At 47.5% G+C, this 16682-nt stretch overlaps 1 protein-coding gene across 1 annotated transcript in view; it reads right to left on the bottom strand.

Annotated features, from left to right (window-relative positions):
• LOC109883364 (gephyrin) overlaps window positions 1-16682 on the bottom strand; it is a gene marked incomplete in the record, with an annotated part of 158481 nt that overhangs the window by 35480 nt on the left and 106319 nt on the right.

Raw genomic sequence — 16682 nt, 5'->3', positions numbered from 1 at the left:
GTGAGTGAGTGTTAGTGAGTGGAGTGTTAGTGAGTGGAGTGAGTTAGTGTTAGGTAGTGAGTGAGTTAGTGTTAGTGAGTGAGTGAGTTAGTGTTAGTGAGTGAGTGAGTTAGTGTTAGTGAGTGAAGGACAGTGTATTGGCTGTGTGTGTGTTGGTGTACTGGTGGATAAAAGGTCTATTTTCTCTCCAGTGCTTGGTTGAATCAACATTGTTTACGCGTCATTTCAACAAATAAATACACTGCTCAAAAAATAAAGGGAACACTAAAAAATAACACATCCTAGATCTGAATGAAATATTCTTATGAAATACTTTTTTCTTTACATAGTTGATGTGCTGACAACAAAATCACACCAAAGTGATCAATGGAAATCCAATTTATCAACCCATGGAGTCACACTCAAAATTAAAGTGGAAAACCACACTACAGGCTGATCCAACTTTGATGTAATGTCCTTAAAACAAGTCAAAATGAGGCTCAGTAGTGGGTGGCCTCCACGTGCCTGTATGACCTCCCTACAACCGCCCTGGGCATGCTCCTGATGAGGTGGCAGATGGTCTCCTGAGGGATCTCCTCCCAGACCTGGACTAAAGCATCCAGTCAGTCTGTGGTGCAACATGGCGTTGGTGGATGGAGCGAGACATGATGTCCCAGATGTGCTCAATTGGATTCAGGTCTGGGGAACGGGCGGGCCAGTCCATAGCATCAATGCCTTCCTCTTGCAGGAACTGCTGACACACTCCAGCCACACGAGGTCTAGCATTGTCTTGCATTAGGAGGAACCCAGGGCCAATCGCACCAGCATATGGTCTCACAAGGGGTCTGAGGATCTCATCTCCGTACCTAATGGCAGTCAGGCTACCTCTGGCGAGCACATGGAGGGCTGTGCGTCCCCCCCAAAGAAATGCCACCCCACACCATGACTGACCCACCGCCAAACCGGTCATGCTGGAGGATGTTGCAGGCAGCAGAACGTTCTCCACGGCGTCTCCAGACTCTGTCACATGTGCTCAGTGTGAACCTGCTTTCATCTGTGAAGAGCACAGGGCACCAGTGGCGAATTTGCCAATCTTGGTGTTCTCTGGCAAATGAAAAACGTCCTGCACGGTGTTGGGCTGTAAGCACAACCCCCACCTGTGAACGTCGGGCCCTCATACCACCCTCGTGGAGTCTGTTTCTGACCGTTTGAGCAGACACATGCACATTTTTGGCCTGCTGGAGGTCATTTTGCAGGGTTCTGACAGTGCTCCTACTGCTCCTCCTTGCACAAAGGCGGAGGTAGCGGTCCTGCTGCTGGGTTGTTGCCCTCATACGGCCTCCTCCACGTCTCCTGATGTACTGGCCTGTCTCCTGGTAGCGCCTCCATGCTCTGGACACTACGCTGACAGACACAATAAACCTTCTTGCCACAGCTCGAAGTGATGTTCCATCCTGGATGAGCTGCACTACCTGAGCCACTTGTGTGGGTTGTAGACTCCGTCTCATGCTACCACTAGAGTGAAAGCACCACCAGCATTCAAAAGTGACCAAAACATCAGCCAGGAAGCATAGGAACTGAGAAGTGGTCTGTGGTCACCACCTGCAGAACCACTCCTTTATTGGGGGTGTCTTGCTAAATGCCTATAATTTCCACCTGTTGTCTATTCCATTTGCACAACAGCATGTGAAATGTATTGTCAATCAGTGTTGCTTCCTAAGTGGACAGTTTGATTTCACAGAAGTGTGATTGACTTGGAGTTACATTGTGTTGGTTAAGAGTTCCCTTTATTTTTTTGGAGCAGTGTAATAATGTGATGACGTTGAATCAATGTGGAAAACTGATTGGATTTGCAACAAGTCATTAATGTAAGGGGGGGGAGGCTCAACTTACCGTTTTGGCTCAACTTACCCCACTCTCGCCTATTGCATCAGAGCCCTTAGTGTCCAGCGTTTCCCTGGCTTTTCTAAATAGTTGCTAAGAGGAAATCTACTGACAGGATGGAAGTGTCCTCCCACTGCCCATCTATTGGAGATGGACACCATATTCCATCCAATTGTAAATCTCCTTACGTAACAGTTAAATCAATACTACAAGAGTGTCAACCACAGGAGAGGTGCCTGTTCGAGATGGAAGTGGACCAAGCCACGCTCAAAACCAGCTGAGGGGTAGAGCAATGCACTGTGGGTACAATCAACATCTGACTACCATGATGTTTCAACTCTAACACTGTACTTAAAAATCATATGTCAGTAAGAGTGTGTGGATTGGATGGTGCGGTGATGACCCTAAGTGGTTCTGTGTGTGTGTGTGTTGGGGGGGGGGGGGGGGGGTGAGCAAGCATGCCAGGTGAAAGAGGAGGAGGGGGGCCGTGGTCACTGAAGCCATGACCATGCCATGATGACGGTGGCCATGGCGATGCATTAGAAGTCATGCAGGAGTACCTCAGCAATGCTTAGGGTGGATGAACAGGAGGGGAGCCGCGCCTAGTGCCACGAGACAGAAGGAAGAGGAGGAGAAGGAGGAGGAAAGAGGAGGAGGGGAGAAGAGAACAGGGTTAACATAGCCAGACAGACAGACTGTGAGACAGACAGTACCCCAGTCCGTCAGGAGGCCCACCGCTCTGTGTGTCATGCTGTGTTCATGTGCTATCAGAATGATCAGAAGTAATCAGACGCATCCAGACCTGGAGCTTCTGAAGTCCAAAACAATACAAAATGGCCATCCAAGTGTTACTCGGATAGCGTTGCTGTACCCCGTTTCCCTGTTAGACATTTACGAGTTTCCTAGTTCTGAGTAACACAAGAACGCAGCATCAGTGTGTCTGTCCCAGGTAAGCCAGCGAAGCCGAGGGTCAAGGGCATTATGACACGTGTGTGTGTGTGTGTGTGTGTGTGTAAGTGAATGACCCAAGCAAAGCATCAAAACCTTTACTAACTGTGGGAAAGATGCTGTACGTAGAAAACATAACACAAACTATCATATTAACACATCATATTAACACCCCCATAACTGTCTAACCCTGTTTGATCTGTAGATGATGGTAACCTGTTGGCCTCATTACTGTCTAACCCCTGTTTGATCTGTAGATAATGGTAACCTGTAGGCCTCATTACTGTCTAACCCCTGTTTGATCTGTAGATAATGGTAACCTGTAGGACTCAGACCATTCTAATAAATAAATCAAATAAATCAAAATTCAACTCAAATGTTATGTCACATGCTCCGAATACCACAGGTTACCACCTTACCATGAAATGCTTACTTACAAGCCCTTAACCAACAATGCAGTTTAAAAAAAAAGAGTTCTGAAAAAATATTGACTAAAATAACTTAAGTAAAATATTAAAGAGCAACAATAAAATAACAATAACAAGGCTATATACAGGGGATAAAATGGGGGTTGGGGGGTCAATGCAAATAGTCTGGGTAGCCATTTGATTAATTGTTCAGTAGTCTTGGGGGTAGAAGCTGTTAAGGAACCTTTTGGACCTAGACTTGGCACTCTACTGGGACTCCGAGCCAAACAGACCGCTGGGACTCCGAGCCAAACAGACCGCTGGGACTCCGAGCCAAACAGACCACTGGGACGCCGAGCCAAACAGACCGCTGGGACGCCGAGCCAAACAGACCGCTGGGACTCCGAGCGGGACGCCGAGCCAAACAGACCGCTGGGACGCCGAGCCAAACAGACCGCTGGGACTCCGAGCGGGACGCCGAGCCAAACAGACCGCTGGGACGCCGAGCCAAACAGACCGCTGGGACTCCGAGCGGGACGCCGAGCCAAACAGACCGCTGGGACGCCGAGCCAAACAGACCGCTGGGCAATCACCCAGCCGAGTCAATAGAGAAGCTTTTAGTCTCATCATCACGGCTCACCAACCAAGGATGGACAATAATGTACGATACACATTACATTCAACACTTCATAGGAATGAAATGTTTCATTTAATGAACTGATGGTACCTGCATCTGACTTTTATGTTGCTTTCAAGACAACTGGGAACAAAACAAATAATCACCGATCTTCAGGTCAGAAAGACAGAATTCTAGAAAGATGCCAGAGTTTCCGAGTTGGAATTCCGAGTTGGATTTCCTCAGAGTTCCCAGTTGTCTTGAATGGAATGAAGTCAGAAGTCAGAGATTTACGAGTTCCCAGTTGTTTTCAACATGGCATTACTCTCAGTGGAGGGTTGGAGACAGCAGCGAGTTTGTTGCTGATGGTCCCTGCTCTCTCCTTCCTTTCCTTTGGTGAGACTGACCAGAGAGGGGACACAGTCTTCCACCTGCTCTCTCCTTCCTTTCCTCCGGTGAGACTGACCAGAGAGAGGGGACACAGTCTTCCACCTGCTCTCTCCTTCCTTTCCTCCGGTGAAACTGACCAGAGAGAGGGGACACAGTCTTCCACCTGCTCTCTCCTTCCTTTCCTCTGGTGAGACTGACCAGAGAGAGGAGACACAGTCTTCCACCTGCTCTCTCCTTCCTTTCCTCCGGTGAGATGGACCAGAGAGAGGGGACAGTCTTCCACCTGCTCTCTCCTTCCTTTCCTCCGGTGAGACTGACCAGAGAGAGGAGACACAGTCTTCCACCTGCTCTCTCCTTCCTTTCCTCCGGTGAGACTGACCAGAGAGAGGAGACACAGTCTTCCACCTGCTCTCTCCTTCCTTTCCTCCGATGAGACTGACCAGAGAGAAGAGACACAGTCTTCCACCTGATGGTGCAACTCGAGTCACACCGCATCTGCCTCATGCACAAACTCATGTTGTTCCTACAACCAGAGAAAGTTATATTTTCCTCAATATTAAAATAGATACAACGCTTATAATAATACAAATGCAGGGCTATCCATACACATAGCTACTCATTCATTGCAGCTGCAGAGCGAGTGGAAGTAGGGGGGGAATCGCATTTTATGTTTTGTAATAGATTTGAATAAAAACAGTGTTGACAGTGCTAAAATTAACTTAAACATGAACTCACTCTTTAAAACATCAGCTCTTTGCTGTATTCTTGGACAGTCTCTCTGTAGTCTTGGTTTAAAAAAAAAAAAAAAAAAAGAGTTATGGGTCAGCAGCGTAGCCTAGTGGTTAGAGCATTGGGCTAGTAACCGGAAGGTTGTGAGTTCAAACCCCCGAGCTGACAAGGTACAAATCTGTCGTTCTGCCCCTGAACAGGCAGTTAACCCACTGTTCCCAGGCCGTCATTGAAAATAAGAATGTGTTCTTAACTGACTTGCCTGGTTAAATAAAGGTAAAATTTAAATAAAAAAAAAAAAAATGAAATATTACGTAGGCTAGAATGAAACTTTACTGTGGCTGGGGTCGTGAAAGCTCGTAGGCACGGTGATTTGAGCTATGCGATTGGCCAGCAGTAGGCAAACTCAATTTAGCAAGAGTTCTCCAGGTCCACTGGGGAGGAGTTTGTCTTTTTAGACAAATTAAATGGTTGAAAATATGAACACTTCGCTTCCCCGATTCGCAGGGATTCTGAATTAACTGCACCTACCGCCAACAGCAAAAAATACAAATAAAAGGAGAGCAAGCTTTGATCATTGGCTTTTCTACAGAAATGTGTGGTGATCGACTAGGAATGCCTTGAAGATTGACTGGTTGGTGACCACTGGTCTAAGGTGTCTGGGATGATGGAGTTGATGTGTGCCATAACCGGCCTTTCTAGGCTTCATGATTACAGATGTAAGTTCTACAGGGCGGTAGTCATTGTGGCAGGTAGCCTCAGAGTTCTTGGGAATAGGAATGATGGTGGTTAGCTTGAAAAGTAGGGATTACAGAATGGGACAAGGAAAGGATGAAACTAACCGTAAATATGCCTGCGCGTGCTCTGCGCGTGCTCTGAGAACACTCCGCGGCCATGCGAGCATTGGCCTGATTCAAAACCTTACTCACGTCGGTTTCGGGGAGAGCGAGATCATCCAGTCCTCTGGGTTGGTGGGGGCCCTTATGCACGGCTTGGTGTTGTTTTTTGTCGAAGCATGCATAAAATGCATTGAATTGATCTGGTAGAGAGGCATCATTGGGCAGGTCACGTCTGGGTCTAACCGGTAATGGACTGTAGCCCTAGCGCCAACCTCAGTGTGAATCCAGGGCTTTTGATTGGGGAAGCAGCGAACCTTCACTGTTGGGGACAACGTCGCCGATGCATTTCTTAATGAAGCAGAGGGGGTTAACTCGTCGACACTGTCAAAGGAGTCCAGGAACATATTCCAGTCAGTGCTAGCAAAGCAGTCCTGTAGCAAAGCCTCCGATTCGGAAGACCATTTCTCTACGGAGAGCGTCATGGGAAATTCCTGTTTGAGCTTCTGCTGAGCAACTGAGCTAGAAAGGATCACCGGCATACGCAGACAGATATAATACTGAACAGACTTATCCACTTTACACAGCCACTGTAGCAACGACCGCAAACATTGGACTACACCCACAACATAGAGAGAGATCTATCCTACAGACACTACTGTACGGACAGTGTATCGCTGTTCAAGGCTACGTAGCAACGACTGCAGTAGAGTGAAGTGCTATTCAAGGCTACATAGCAACGACCGCAGTACAGTGAAGCGCTTTTCAAGGCAACATAGCAACACCTAGTACAGTGAAGTGCTGTTCAAGGCTACGTAGCAACACCCAGTACAGTGAAGTGCTGTTCAAGGCTACGTAGCAACACCCAGTACAGTGAAGTGCTGTTCAAGGCTACGTAGCAACACCCAGTACAGTGAAGTGTTGTTCAAGGCTACGTAGCAACACCCAGTACAGTGAAGTGCTGTTCAAGGCTACGTAGCAACACCCAGTACAGTGAAGTGCTGTTCAAGGCTACGTAGCAACACCCAGTACAGTGAAGTGCTGTTCAAGGCTACGTAGCAACACCCAGTACAGTGAAGTGCTGTTCAAGGCTACGTAGCAACACCCAGTACAGTGAAGTGCTGTTCAAGGCTCGTAGCAACACCCAGTACAGTGAAGTGCTGTTCAAGGCTACTTAGCAACACCCAGTACAGTGAAGTGCTGTTCAAGGCTACGTAGCAACACCTAGTACAGTGTGTTACATACTAGGAAGGACATTGATCTAGCCTACTATGACTGATATGTATGGATGTGTGTGGATGTGTGTGTGATGTGTGTGTGATGTGTGTGGATGTGTGTGGATGTGTGTGTGATGTGTGTGGATGTGTATGGATGTGTATGGATGTGTGTGTGTGTAATGTATGTGTGTGTGATGTGCGTGTGTGTGTATGTGTGCGGGTGTGTGTGATGTGTGTGTGTGTGTGTGTGTGTGGATGTGTGTGTGATGTGTGTGTGATGTGTGTGGATGTGTGTGTGTGATGTGTGTGTGGATGTGTGTGGATGTGTGTGTGATGTGTGTGGATGTGTATGGATGTGTATGGATGTGTGTGTGTGTAATGTATGTGTGTGTGATGTGCGTGTGTGTGTATGTGTGCGGGTGTGTGTGATGTGTGTGTGTGTGTGTGTGGATGTGTGTGTGATGTGTGTGTGATGTGTGTGGATGTGTGTGTGTGTGATGTGTGCGTGTGGATGTGTGTGGATGTGTGTGTGATGTGTGTGTGGATGTGTGTGATGTGTGTGGATGTGTGTGTCATGTGTGTGTGGATGTGTGTGATGTGTGTGGATGTGTGTGGGATGTGTGTGGATGTGTGTGGATGTGTGTGTGATGTGTGTGTGTGTGTGATGTGTGTGTGTGGATGTGTGTGGATGTGTGTGTGTGTGTGATGTGTGTGTGTGGATGTGTGTGTGAGTGATGTGTGGATGTGTGTGTGATGTGTGATGTGTGTGGATGTGTGTGGGATGTGTGTGTGATGTGTGTGTGGATGTGTGTGTGATGTGTGATGTGTGTGGATGTGTGTGGATGTGTGTGTGAGTGATGTGTGGATGTGTGTGTGATGTGTGATGTGTGTGGATGTGTGTGGATGTGTGTGGGATGTGTGTGTGATGTGTGTGTGGATGTGTGTGTATGTATGTGTGTGATGTGTGTGTGTGGATGTGTGTGATGTGTGTGTGTGTGATGTGTGTGTGATGTGTGTGGATGTGTGTGGATGTGTGTGATGTGTGTGGATGTGTGTGTCATGTGTGTGGATGTGTGTGGATGTGTGTGTGATGTGTGTGTGGATGTGTGTGTGTGTGATGTGTGTGTGTGTGTATGTGATGTGTGTGTGTGTGATGTGTGTGGATGTGTGTGTCATGTGTGTGGATGTGTGTGGATGTGTGTGGATGTGTGTGGATGTGTGTGGATGTGTGCGTGTGATGTGTGTGTGTGGATGTGTGTGAGGATGTGTGTGGATGTGTGTGTGATGTGTGTGTGATGTGTGTGGATGTGTGTGTGGATGTGTGTGTGATGTGTGTGGATGTGTATGGATGTGTATGGATGTGTGTGTGTAATGTATGTGTGTGTGATGTGCGTGTGTGTGTATGTGTGCGGGTGTGTGTGATGTGTGTGTGTGTGTGTGTGGATGTGTGTGTGATGTGTGTGGATGTGTGTGTGTGTGATGTGTGTGTGGATGTGTGTGGATGTGTGTGTGATGTGTGTGATGTGTGTGGATGTGTGTGTCATGTGTGTGTGGATGTGTGTGATGTGTGTGGATGTGTGTGGGATGTGTGTGGATGTGTGTGGGATGTGTGTGGATGTGTGTGGATGTGTGTGTGATGTGTGTGTGTGATGTGTGTGTGTGGATGTGTGTGGATGTGTGTGGATGTGTGTGTGTGTGATGTGTGTGTGTGGATGTGTGTGTGAGTGATGTGTGGATGTGTGTGTGATGTGTGATGTGTGTGGATGTGTGTGGGATGTGTGTGTGGATGTGTGTGGATGCGTGTGTGATGTGTGATGTGTGTGGATGTGTGTGGATGTGTGTGTGAGTGATGTGTGGATGTGTGTGAGGATGTGTGTGGATGTGTGTGTGATGTGTGTGTGATGTGTGTGGATGTGTGTGTGGATGTGTGTGTGATGTGTGTGGATGTGTATGGATGTGTATGGATGTGTGTGTGTAATGTATGTGTGGTGTGATGTGCGTGTGTGTGTATGTGTGCGGGTGTGTGTGATGTGTGTGTGTGTGTGGATGTGTGTGTGATGTGTGTGGATGTGTGTGTGTGTGATGTGTGTGTGGATGTGTGTGGATGTGTGTGTGATGTGTGTGATGTGTGTGGATGTGTGTGTCATGTGTGTGTGGATGTGTGTGATGTGTGTGGATGTGTGTGGGATGTGTGTGGATGTGTGTGGGATGTGTGTGGATGTGTGTGTGATGTGTGTGTGTGATGTGTGTGTGTGGATGTGTGTGGATGTGTGTGTGTGTGATGTGTGTGTGTGGATGTGTGTGTGAGTGATGTGTGGATGTGTGTGTGATGTGTGATGTGTGTGGATGTGTGTGGGATGTGTGTGTGGATGTGTGTGGATGCGTGTGTGATGTGTGATGTGTGTGGATGTGTGTGGATGTGTGTGTGAGTGATGTGTGGATGTGTGTGTGATGTGTGTGGATGTGTGTGGATGTGTGTGGGATGTGTGTGTGATGTGTGTGTATGTATGTGTGTGATGTGTGTGTGTGTGGATGTGCGTGGATGTGTGTGGGATGTGTGTGGATGTGTGTGTGTGGATGTGTGTGTGTGTGATGTGTGTGGGGATGTGTGTGGATGTGGATGGATGTGTGTGTGTGTGTGATGTGTGTGTGTGTGTGTGTGTGTGTGTGTGTGATGTGTGTGGATGTGTGTGGATGTGTGTGTCATGTGTGTGTCATGTGTGTGGATGTGTGTGGATGTGTGTGGATGTGTGTGTGATGTGTGTGTGGATGTGTGTGGATGTGTGTGATGTGTGTGTGTGTATGTGATGTGTGTGTGTGTGATGTGTGTGGATGTGTGTGGATGTGTGTGGATGTGTGTGTGATGTGTGTGGATGTGTGTGTGTGATGTGTGTGTGTGTGATGTGTGTGTGTGGATGTGTGTGAGGATGTGTGTGGATGTGTGTGGATGTGTGTGTGTGTGATGTGTGTGTGTGGATGTGTGTGATGTGTGTGGATGTGTGTGTGAGTGATGTGTGTGTGATGTGTGTGGATGTGTGTGGGATGTGTGTGTGATGTGTGTGTGTGGATGTGTGTGGGATGTGTGTGGGATGTGTGTGGGATGTGTGTGGATGTGTGTGGATGTGTGTGGATGTGTGTGTGTGGATGTGGGTGTGTGTGTGTGATGTGTGTGGATGTGTGTGGATGTGTATGGATGTGTGTGGATGTGTGTGTGTGTGTGTGTGATGTGTGTGTGTGTGTGATGTGTGTGATGTGTGTGTAATGTGTGTGTGATGTGTGTGGATGTGTGTGGATGTGTGTGTCATGTGTGTGTCATGTGTGTGGATGTGTGTGGGATGTGTGTGGATGTGTGTGTGAGTGATGTGTGTGATGTGTGTGTGATGTGTGTGGATGTGTGTGGGATGTGTGTGTGATGTGTGTGTCATGTGTGTGTGGATGTGTGTGTATGTATGTGTGTGATGTGTGTGTGTGATGTGTGTGTGGATGTGTGTGTGTGGATGTGTGTGGGATGTGTGTGGATGTGTGTGTGTGGATGTGTGTGATGTGTGTGTGTGTGATGTGTGTGTGGATGTGTGTGGATGTGTGTGGATGTGTATGGATGTGTGTGGATGTGTGTGTGTGTGTGATGTGTGTGTGTGTGTGATGTGTGTGGATGTGTGTGATGTGTGTGTAATGTGTGTGTGATGTGTGTGGATGTGTGTGGATGTGTGTGTCATGTGTGTGTCATGTGTGTGGATGTGTGTGTGGATGTGTGTGTGAGTGATGTGTGTGGATGTGTGTGTGATGTGTGTGGATGTGTGTGGGATGTGTGTGTGATGTGTGTGTCATGTGTGTGTGGATGTGTGTGTGATGTGTGTGGATGTGTATGGATGTGTATGGATGTGTGTGTGTGTAATGTATGTGTGTGTGATGTGCGTGTGTGTGTATGTGTGCGGGTGTGTGTGATTGTGTGTGTGTGTGTGTGTGGATGTGTGTGTGATGTGTGTGTGATGTGTGTGGATGTGTGTGTGTGTGATGTGTGTGTGGATGTGTGTGGATGTGTGTGTGATGTGTGTGTGGATGTGTGTGATGTGTGTGGATGTGTGTGTCATGTGTGTGTGGATGTGTGTGATGTGTGTGGATGTGTGTGGGATGTGTGTGGATGTGTGTGGATGTGTGTGTGATGTGTGTGTGTGTGTGTGTGTGATGTGTGTGTGTGGATGTGTGTGGATGTGTGTGGATGTGTGTGTGTGATGTGTGTGTGTGGATGTGTGTGTGAGTGATGTGTGGATGTGTGTGTGATGTGTGTTGATGTGTGTGGGATGTGTGTGTGATGTGTGTGTGGATGTGTGTGTATGTATGTGTGTGATGTGTGTGTATGGATGTGTGTGGGATGTGTGTGGATGTGTGTGGATGTGTGTGTGTGGATGTGTGTGATGTGTGTGTGTGTGATGTGTGTGTGATGTGTGTGGATGTGTGTGGATGTGTGTGGATGTGTGTGTGTGTGTGATGTGTGTGTGATGTGTGTGGATGTGTGTGATGTGTGTGGATGTGTGTGTCATGTGTGTGGATGTGTGTGTCATGTGTGTGGATGTGTGTGTGATGTGTGTGTGGATGTGTGTGTGTGTGATGTGTGTGTGTGTGTATGTGATGTGTGTGTGTGTGATGTGTGTGGATGTGTGTGTCATGTGTGTGGATGTGTGTGGATGTGTGTGTGATGTGTGTGTGAGGATGTGTGTGGGATGTGTGTGTGATGTGTGTGGATGTGTGTGTGGATGTGTGTGTGATGTGTGTGGATGTGTATGGATGTGTATGTGTAATGTATGTGTGTGTGATGTGCGTGTGTGTGTATGTGTGCGGGTGTGTGTGATGTGTGTGTGTGTGTGTGTGGATGTGTGTGTGATGTGTGTGGATGTGTGTGTGTGTGATGTGTGTGTGGATGTGTGTGGATGTGTGTGTGATGTGTGTGGATGTGTGTGTGATGTGTGTGATGTGTGTGGATGTGTGTGGGATGTGTGTGGATGTGTGTGGGATGTGTGTGGATGTGTGTGGGATGTGTGTGGATGTGTGTGGATGTGTGTGGATGTGTGTGTGATGTGTGTGTGTGATGTGTGTGTGTGGATGTGTGTGGATGTGTGTGGATGTGTGTGTGTGTGATGTGTGTGTGTGGATGTGTGTGTGAGTGATGTGTGGATGTGTGTGTGATGTGTGATGTGTGTGGATGTGTGTGGGATGTGTGTGTGGATGTGTGTGGATGCGTGTGTGATGTGTGATGTGTGTGGATGTGTGTGGATGTGTGTGTGAGTGATGTGTGGATGTGTGTGTGATGTGTGATGTGTGTGGATGTGTGTGGATGTGTGTGGGATGTGTGTGTGATGTGTGTGTGGATGTGTGTGTATGTATGTGTGTGATGTGTGTGTGTGGATGTGCGTGGATGTGTGTGGGATGTGTGTGGATGTGTGTGTGTGGATGTGTGTGTGTGTGATGTGTGTGGGGATGTGTGTGGATGTGTATGGATGTGTGTGTGTGTGTGTGATGTGTGTGTGTGTGTGTGTGGATGTGTGTGGATGTGTGTGATGTGTGTGGATGTGTGTGGATGTGTGTGTCATGTGTGTGTCATGTGTGTGGATGTGTGTGGATGTGTGTGTGATGTGTGTGTGATGTGTGTGGATGTGTGTGATGTGTGTGTGTGTGTATGTGATGTGTGTGTGTGTGATGTGTGTGGATGTGTGTGGATGTGTGTGGATGTGTGTGGATGTGTGTGTGATGTGTGTGGATGTGTGTGTGTGATGTGTGTGTGTGTGATGTGTGTGTGTGGATGTGTGTGTGGATGTGTGTGGATGTGTGTGTGTGTGATGTGTGTGTGTGGATGTGTGTGATGTGTGTGGATGTGTGTGATGTGTGTGGATGTGTGTGTGAGTGATGTGTGTGTGATGTGTGTGGATGTGTGTGGGATGTGTGTGTGATGTGTGTGTCATGTGTGTGTGTGGATGTGTGTGGATGTGTGTGGGATGTGTGTGGGATGTGTGTGGGATGTGTGTGGATGTGTGCGGATGTGTGTGGATGTGTGTGTGTGGATGTGGGTGTGTGTGTGTGTGTGTGATGTGTGTGTGGATGTGTGTGGATGTGTATGGATGTGTGTGGATGTGTGTGTGTGTGTGATGTGTGTGTGTGTGTGATGTGTGTGGATGTGTGTGATGTGTGTGGATGTGTGTGGATGTGTGTGTCATGTGTGTGTCATGTGTGTGTCATGTGTGTGGATGTGTGTGGGATGTGTGTGGATGTGTGTGTGAGTGATGTGTGTGGATGTGTGTGTGATGTGTGTGTGATGTGTGTGGATGTGTGTGGGATGTGTGTGTGATGTGTGTGTCATGTGTGTGTGGATGTGTGTGTATGTATGTGTGTGATGTGTGTGTGTGATGTGGATGTGTGTGTGTGGATGTGTGTGGGATGTGTGTGGATGTGTGTGTGTGGATGTGTGTGATGTGTGTGTGTGTGATGTGTGTGTGGATGTGTGTGGATGTGTGTGGATGTGTATGGATGTGTGCGTGTGATGTGTGTGGATGTGTATGGATGTGTGTGGATGTGTGTGTGTGTGTGTGTGTGATGTGCGTGGATGTGTGTGCAATGTGTGTGGATGTGTGTGGATGTGTGTGTCATGTGTGTGTCATGTGTGTGGATGTGTGTGTGGATGTGTGTGTGAGTGATGTGTGTGGATGTGTGTGTGATGTGTGTGGATGTGTGTGGGATGTGTGTGTGATGTGTGTGTGGATGTGTGTGTATGTATGTGTGTGATGTGTGTGTGATGTGTGTGGATGTGTGTGTGTGGATGTGTGTGGGATGTGTGTGGATGTGTGTGGATGTGTGTGTGTGGATGTGTGTGTGTGTGGTGTGTGTGTGGATGTGTATGGATGTGTGTGTGTGATGTGTGTGTGTGATGTGTGTGATGTGTGTGTAATGTGTGTGTGATGTGTGTGGATGTGTGTGGATGTGTGTGTTGTGTGTGTCATGTGTGTGGATGTGTTTGGATGTGTGTGTGATGTGTGTGGATGTGTGTGATGTGTGTGGATGTGTGTGTGTGTGATGTGTGATGTGTGTGTGTGTGTGATGTGTGTGTGGATGTGTGTGATGTGTGGATGTGTGTGATGTGTGTGTAATGTGTGTGGATGTGTGTGTGATGTGTGTGGATGTGTGTGGGATGTGTGTGTGATGTGTGTGTCATGTGTGTGTGGATGTGTGTGTATGTATGTGTGTGATGTGTGTGTGTGATGTGTGTGGATGTGTGTGTGTGGATGTGTGTGGGATGTGTGTGGGATGTGTGTGGATGTGTGTGGATGTGTGTGTGTGGATGTGTGTGATGTGTGGTGTGTGTGTGGATGTGTATGGATGTGTGTGTGTGATGTGTGTGTGTGATGTGTGTGATGTGTGTGTAATGTGTGTGTGTGATGTGTGTGATGTGTGTGTAATGTGTGTGTGATGTGTGTGGATGTGTGTGGATGTGTGTGTTGTGTGTGTCATGTGTGTGGATGTGTTTGGATGTGTGTGTGATGTGTGTGGATGTGTGTGATGTGTGTGGATGTGTGTGTGTGTGATGTGTGTGTGTGTGTGATGTGTGTGTGTGGATGTGTGTGATGTGTGTGGATGTGTGTGATGTGTGTGTAATGTGTGTGGGATGTGTGTGGATGTGTGTGTCATGTGTGTGTCATGTGTGTGGATGTGTGTGGGATGTGTGTGATGTGTGTGGATGTGTGTGTGTGTGATGTGTGTGTGTGTGGATGTGTGTGTGTGTGTGTGTGTGTGTGATGTGTGTGTGGATGTGTGTGGATGTGTGTGTGTGATGTGTGTGATGTGTGTGGATGTGTGTGTGAGTGATGTGTGTGTGATGTGTGTGTGATGTGTGTGGATGTGTGTGTGTGTGGATGTGTGTGATGTGTGTGGATGTGTGTGTGAGTGATGTGTGTGGATGTGTGTGTGAGTGATGTGTGTGTGATGTGTGTGTGATGTGTGTGGATGTGTGTGATGTGTGTGTGATGAGTGTGGATGTGTGTGTGTGATGTGTGTGTGTGGATGTGTGTGTGTGTGTGTGGATGTGTGTGTGGATGTGTGTGGATGTGTATGGGTGTGTATGGATGTGTGTGTGTGTGATGTGTGTGTGTGTGGATGTGTGTGTGAGTGATGTGTGTGTGATGTGTGATATGTGTGGATGTGTGTGTGTGATCTGTGTGTGATGTGTGTGTGTGTGAGTGATGTGTGATGTGTGTGTGTGATGTGTGTGTGTGTGTGTGTGATCTGTGTGTGATGTGTGTGTGTGTGATGTGTGTGGATGTGTGTGATGTGTGTGTGTGGATGTGTGTGTGATGTGTGTGTGTGTGTGATGTGTGTGGATGTGATGTGTGTGTGTGGATGTGTGTGATGTGTGTGGATGTGTGTGTGAGTGATGTGTGTGTGATGTGTGTGTGTGATGTGTGTGTGATTTGTGATGTGTATGCATGTGTGTGTGGATGTGTGTGATGTGTGTGTGGATGTGTGGATGTGTGCGTGATCTGTGTGTGATGTGTGTGTGTGTGATGTGTGTGGATGTGTGTGATGTGTGTGTGTGGATGTGTGTGTGATGTGTGTGTGTGTGTGATGTGTGTGGATGTGATGTGTGTGTGTGGATGTGTGTGGATGTGTGTGTGATGTGTGTGTGTGTGATGTGTGTGTGATTTGTGATGTGTATGCATGTGTGTGTGGATGTGTGTGATGTGTGTGTGATGTGTGTGTGGATGTGTGTGTGATGTGTGTGAATACAACATATTTTTATTTAACCAATAAAAACGAATTCTTATTACAATGATGGCCTGGCAAAAAGGCTCCTGTGGTGACGGGAGCTGGGATGACAAAAACAACAACAATGTACGGCAAAACGGACAACACAGACAGAAGACACCCGCACAAATACAACAGCAAACAAATAAAGAGTGTGTGTGTGTGTGAAGTAAAAACAATATGTTTCCTTACATAGGGAAACACAAACTAGTGACATCGGGTGACAACTAGAAACAGCAACATGTCTCAACAACCTGTTCATCTATTTGTCCTTTGACCTCCTCCAGGGACACCAGGTCCTGGGGTTGTAGGTCGGCTTCGAGGGAATTCCAAACACCAGGGGGCTGAGTAACAGAAGGACCGTTTTCCATGTTTGGGACTGTTAGCATAAAACAAGATTGAGATCGGAGCTTGAATGTGTTTCCATTTCTATCTAGAAGAGAAGCAGTTTTCCTGAAATGTGTTTGAGTCCGAGTGATGCTAGTGATGTCCTCCCAACAACACTGTAGAGATCGCATTGGACAATGTGCATGTGTGTGTATATGCATGAATGTGTATACAGTGTTATGTGTGTGTTTAAAATTAAAATAAATTACCGGCCTAGGAACAGTGGGTGCAGAACGACAGATTTTTACCTTGTCAGCTCGGGGATTTGATCTTGCAACCTTCAGGATACGAGTCCAACACTCTAACCACTAGACTACCTGCCGCACCGTGTGCTAACAGTGTTGTGTGTGCATACAGAATGTATAAGTGTATAGGCGTGTATGTGTGTGTTAACACTGTGTGTGTTGTGTGTGCATACAGAATGCATAAGTGTGTAGGTGTGCATGTGTGAATGTGTGCATGTGTGCGTGTGCATGTGTGCGTGTGCATGTGTGAATATGTG

This window comes from Oncorhynchus kisutch, linkage group LG21 (assembly GCF_002021735.2).
Source record: "Oncorhynchus kisutch isolate 150728-3 linkage group LG21, Okis_V2, whole genome shotgun sequence".
Classification (NCBI taxonomy): domain Eukaryota; kingdom Metazoa; phylum Chordata; class Actinopteri; order Salmoniformes; family Salmonidae; genus Oncorhynchus; species Oncorhynchus kisutch.
This window is presented reverse-complemented; position numbering and strand designations above follow the sequence as displayed.